We start from the raw sequence: 6,000 nt of genomic DNA, 5'->3' as shown, positions 1-6,000 counted from the left end.
GTAAGAGAAGAGCACCAGGATGCTCCTTGAAATTAAAAGAGAAATGGAGGTTTTATGACTATACCGTACTCCTCCGTTTCGGGCTTTAATTTATGCAATGAAGTTTGGTCCGCGCTTGACAAGCAAACCGCCGGTGCGCTATTCTTGAACATCCGTCACACGAGCGATTCCACTGGACTGTCGGGGCCGCCTGTGAACGATGCGTCGGCCGGCTTTTGCAGGCTGCGAACCCCCCTGGAGGACAGGGAGGCAGCTGCAGCAGTAGCAGCCTCGGATCCGGTGAGAAAGTGACGGTCTCGGATCCCCCCCCCACACACACACACACACACACACGCACACCCGCCCCACCCTCTCTCTCTTTTGGTGTCAAAAGATCTGTCCCAAGCCAGAATAACCAAGCCTGGGGGTCGTGTGGCTTCTGGAGGATCCGGTCCGGTCCGTGCATGGCTGCAAAGTGGAGCAAGTGGTTCACTTGCCAGTAGCAGCCTTATCATCACATCCCAAGCCGTGGTTCACTTCACCCCAGTTTCGATTTTTTTCGCCCCCACCAAGGCGAACCAGATCTCTTGATTTTCTTCTCTATAGAGGAAGTCTTTCTCGAGCCTATAAGCCGACTTTGAGGAAACACACAGTAAACACTTTGCATTGAAACGCTCAATAGGGGCACTTTGCGGTGCGTCTTCGAATGAGGGCGCGCGCACGGGGTGGAGGGGGGGGGGCGTATACAACGTGTACAGTATTTTTTGGCTCTTGTGAACCCACATGGGCCCCTTGATAGTCCTGAAGGGGCAGCACAGCGATCACACACACCCCTTGACACATTAACACAATGCGAAGGATGTAAGAATGTGAACTGTATTTTGACATATTTTGCAGTGTGCATGCGTGATTTTGATTTGCAGAGTTACTTCAAAAAAAGAGGACTCAAAAACACGCACATACACACATGCACAACCAAATTTGCTCACAAGTGTTTGTTTTAGCTTTCTACTAAAACTCTTCAATTGCGGTAGCTTACATCTTCATTTTCTTGGCAAAACATGTTCTATCAGTGTAAAATGTTACGATGTTACGATATCTATTCCACTCCTTTTCCTCTCCGTGGACCTTTTGTGGTCGTCCCGTTTGCATTGTGGGGACTGTTGATCAACTCACTAATTACACTTATTTTTCCTCTCTCCGCCTCCTCTTCCTATGCACCCTCCCTCTCTCTCTCTCTCTGTCCCTCTCGCTCTCTCTCCTCTCGTTCTCTCTCTCTCTCTCTCTCTCTCTCTCTCTCTCTCTCTCTCTCTCTCTCTCTCTCTCTCTCTCTCTCTCTCTCACTCTCTCTCTCTCTCTCTCTCTCTCTCTCTCTCTCGTTCTCTTGCTCTCGCTCTCTCTCGCTCTCTCTCTCTCTCTCTCTCTCTCTCTCGCCGTCTCTCGACCCATTCCCAGAGTGCATATCGGGAAATGGACACACAAAGACATGCGCACTCAACTTAATCAGCCATTTTTTTAAAAACAGGGCTAAAACGATAATAATTAGCAGAATAAAGACATATCGGATTTTCATTTGCTTTCAACCTCGGCGTTTGGTGAGCCTCCGTCCACAGGAGAAAGCGCGTCTGCAGCCCCGTCGACACGTCGTCTCACCGCCACCGGAACCAAAATAAGGGACTCTAAGACCGCTTGACGTTTGTGATTTTTTCCCCCCTCTCCCTTTTCCCCATCATAAAGTGGGAGGATTATTTCAATTTCACCTGTTTTTCGTAATTGTCTTCGTGAGCTGGATGTGACGGTTTTGCACGAGCAAGAGCGAAGAGGAGCGGAGGTGGAGGCTTTGGAGGGGGAAGAAAGTAAGTTCTCTCCTTTAACTTTTATTGAGTAGTTGGCTCGGTGTGTGCGCTCTATCTACGGCTCGCCTATCGATTATCTATCTGGCTGCTGGTTCACTGACACCGGGGCAGTTTGGAGAACAGGTGTTAGATGCAGTGTCTTTTTTTTTTCTTTTTTTTTAACGGGTGCACAGTGGAGGCGGATGTGGAGCCCGGTGTTGTCCGTGCATCTCCGGCAATTTGGCTGCAGCCACTCTGGGTGACTGCCAGCCTCGGAGGAGCGCTTTACGCACGGCTCCGGGACCACAGTCGACCTCTTAAGGTCGCTCCCGAAGCTTTCAGGAGCTCGAGCCGGACGAATACTCGCAAGTGTCCCGCAACGCACATTTCGCTGCTTTTGTGAAGCCTTTTCCAGTTTGTCGGCTTTCTCGGACACGAATCCCCCCTCCCCTTCACTTCCTTCACGTTTCATACCCATTTTTGGACGCCGCTCGGATCTTTGTCCATTGGAAACACCTCGAATGCAAACAAGAGAACAAAACATTTTTCTATGAAATCACGAGTTTAAAAAAAAAAAATGCGCACACAACCGCACGCGTTCACCTGCTACTCTTTGAAAAAACACGGAAAAGTGGTCATACTTCCACGATCGGGATGTGTTCCGGTTGGGCTGCCTGTGAGGGAGAAGCGTCTGTCGGGCAGCTGATTGCAAGGCGAGACCCGGGGAGAGCGGCTCACCTACCCGGTGTCAGCGTGAGGAAGATCGGAAAGAATAAAAACGCTATTTTTCTCGACTTTATTCCATTGATCTATTCAAATAAAATATTTTAATCCTCTTACCAATTAAAACATATTCGTAATTTATCATTAAATTGTACGTCTCAAACATATTTGATAAACTGTCCATCCGTGCGTTTGTTATATATTTTTTTACGAGTCAAATGTTTTGTTTTCTTCATTTTTGCTTTTTCTTTTTTTGGGGGAGAAAGACGTCTGAAAGTGGGACACAAGTGACAGGTCGTGGGATTGGGTGGAGGTCATCGATTGCACAGAAAAAAAAAAAAAAAACATCAGGGCCGAGGGGCCAGTCTGTCTCCAAACTGAGTTTATAACCGTGTAGAGTGTGTGTGTGTGTGTTTGCGCGCGCGTGCGTGTGTGCACGTGTGTGCGCATTTGTGCGTGTGCGGGTTTGTGCGAGTGCGCGTTTGTGCGTGCGTATGCGTGTCTGCGCACGCTTGCGCGTTTGTACGCGTTTGTGCGTGTGTGCACGCGTGTATCTTTCAATGCAGGACGACCTTTTTTTTTTTAACTAAAATCTGTTTCGGTCCCCGGTTTTATAATTCAGATTTAAGCACGTATGTGACTTAGTTAGGATTTCTTGGTGTTATTCAACTCTAAATGTAGTATTTTATAAGAGTTTAATTGAATATTATATGCAAAATAGTAATCTTACAATTAGCAGATTTTGTGTGAATTCTACGAGGGTGGACTATGACTTAAATAGAATAATTACTATTGTTTTTATCATTATGAAACTGTGATTCATTTAAAAAATGTCATTTTTCTAAAAAAGTAGCAAAACCAATATTCAGACTTATAATTGAATCTAATATCCTTTTGTGAATATATTTTAATTATCAAATTTAAAAAAGGCTCATTGGGCCAAATAAAAAGCACAATATGAGATGAAATGACTCTAATTGCATTGGATTTCATCAGTTAATGATCCTATTGTCTCACTCTTATTTTCCCGTCTTGCAAATGAGTTCTTTTTTTAAGGTTTGTTTGCAAAAGCGAGTCTCTTGTTTTTGTTTTTCCTTTGCACGATGTCTTAGCTCTATCAAAGGCTTGAGCGTGTATCTCTGCATGTTAGTTAAGCAGCTCGCTGTATTCATTTTACCCATAGCGGTGGAAGGGAGCGATGAGGAGGGAGGGGGTAGAAAGAAAGAAAAAAAAAAACTGTGTGAGAGAGATGGGCTGAGGACAATAGCTGTTGGCTTGAAAATGCTTCTTGATTATTAAAAGCTAATGCATTTGCAGTATTGCAGCCTTCATTAAGGGTGCACACGCCAGGGAGGAGGGGCTGGAGGGGGATGAGAGGTTACAGGGAGGAGGAGATGATGGGAGATGGAGAGAGCGAGAGGGAGACAAGAGAAGGGGGGGGGGTGAGTCTGTCCTATAACTCCTGGGCCCGAGACACATGCAGCAAGAAGATTGGCTCGAGCCTCTCCTAGGGGTCGACAATGTGTCATTTCCACCCAGCTAGATTGCCCTCTGCCTATCTGATATTAATGTGCAAATCAATATTTCAGGGATTAAATTTCCCTTCTTCATTTTTTATGGTTTCTACCTCAATAAGTCTCCCGTCTAATAGAGGAGGCTGGATGATTTAGAAGCCTTTGCTGCTGCTGAGAGAGAGACAGCGAGAAAAAGAGAGCGAGAGACAGCGAGTGAGAGAGGAGCTTTGCAACAAGGCTATCGCTGCATTTTAATGTTCATCTCAGTGAATCCCCATAGGCCTTCGGTAAGGAGGGCTGTATCGCCGCTTTACACCGTAAAGACACCCAATTTGCCTAAAAAGGCAGAAAGAAAAAAAATATCAGTCCGGTTGAATACATAAGACGCTGTGTAATCCAAGTAGCAGGTATTAGCAAAAAGACACCCCCCCCAACTCCCCCTCTTCTACATCCAAACTGTCATGGCTGAGGGAACACTACACGGCGGCCTGCTCGCTCTAACCATATTTCTCCATCCTCTCACTCATCCTCTTTTATATTTGCATGGAATAGCGTGTCAAGATCAAGCAACATCTGGCGTATGTGTGCGCGTTGCCACACAATGACCGCAGTTAATGATCAGTGAATGGACGAGCATGTTCTGTTTATAGTCATAATGCCGCATCTCATTGACAGTCAACTAAATGAGCATTTTGACTCCCTACAGACTTTCATTAAAGAGTGTGGGCGCCTATAGGTGTGTTTGTTTAATCCTCCTTCTTGTACCATCTGCTAGGTGCATGCATATACATGTGTGTCCTGGGTGTGTGTGTGTGTAGGGGGGACCCCAAATTTTTTCTCCCTGCTTATTCAGCCCTTTTTTTTTTTTTTTTAAATATACGCTTGATAGGGGAGTGAGAAAACAAGTGAGGAGAGGGAGAAAGCGACAGAGGAAGAGGCACAAAGGAGCTCTAATTGTAGCACGACCGCTTGGCTTCCTCCCGATTCACGGCCATTACACTGTGAAAGGCACAACCGCCTTGTCGTGTATTATCAAAACGCCGAGCCTACACACACTTTTGTTTCTGGGCTGGGTCTCGTAGCAGCCCCCCCCCCCGACGTCAACATTTTTCTCATATAAATAAACACAAGGTAAATATACAATATAAGGTACAATATAAGGTAAATTGTAATTGTGGCCGAATGCACAAGTTGAGTTCTCTCAGGTGTGTGTGTGCTGTTTGTTGTTTTTCCATGTTGTGAGGGGCAAGGAAGCTAAGAAGTGTGCTGCAGTTCAGCGTTGCGTCTAAAAGGACGGGAGGGCTGGCGGCGGCGGTGATGCTTGGATGTGTATGTGTGTGTGTGTGTGTGTGTGTGTGTGTGTGTGTGTGTGTGTGTGTGTGTGTGTGTGTGTGTGTGTGTGTGTGGAGGGGGGGCTTTCCTGTGTCAAGCCTGGGGCACCACCAAGCGAACACACACACACACACACACACACACACACACACACACACACACACACACACATGCACTCTCCCTATCACAGAGGAGGGTTAAAGACTTGGAATAAGATCAAGCCTCTCCGTAGCTCCTGGGGAGGGTGCTTGTGAGTATGCGAGTTTTAGTGTAATTAGCACTTAATTATATTAACATATGCAAATTGTTAAGCGCGAGGAGGGCTTGTAGCGCCGATGGCTATGTGGGCTGGGATACAAGTGGTTCTATTGTAGTGCCACGGCAGGGAGAAAGAATAATGGCGAGCACATAACCAGCTCGCTTATGTAAATCTCTGGCTGGCCGCTTTGCCAAATTTCATTAGTCGCCATGACAACCTGCTTAATTGTGCTGACTAATGTCCCATGATCTGCTGCCAGTCAGGATGGATGTCACCCTCACCCCAAGACACACACAAACATGAGAAGGTTAGAGTGCGAGAGGCCCAACTGTCCAGATTAAAGCAGCTCTTATTTGCG

General features: G+C 46.4%; 1 protein-coding gene across 2 annotated transcripts in view; it reads left to right on the top strand.

Annotated features, from left to right (window-relative positions):
- The first annotated feature begins 1,449 nt into the window (after window positions 1-1,449).
- zfhx4 (zinc finger homeobox 4) overlaps window positions 1,450-6,000 on the top strand; it is a 67,034-nt gene continuing 62,483 nt past the window's right edge. For both annotated transcript variants that reach the window (XM_085939791.1, XM_085939790.1), the window contains exon 1: window positions 1,450-1,835. The gene's annotated coding sequence lies outside the window, so the exon portion shown is untranslated. The remainder of the gene's footprint in view (window positions 1,836-6,000) is intronic.

The sequence above is a fragment of the Syngnathus leptorhynchus genome, chromosome 19 (genome assembly GCF_054491065.1).
Source record: "Syngnathus leptorhynchus isolate UIUO chromosome 19, UIUO_Slep, whole genome shotgun sequence".
NCBI lineage: Eukaryota > Metazoa > Chordata > Actinopteri > Syngnathiformes > Syngnathidae > Syngnathus > Syngnathus leptorhynchus.
Note: the sequence above shows the minus strand (reverse complement) of the source record. Positions and strands in the feature narration are given on the sequence as shown.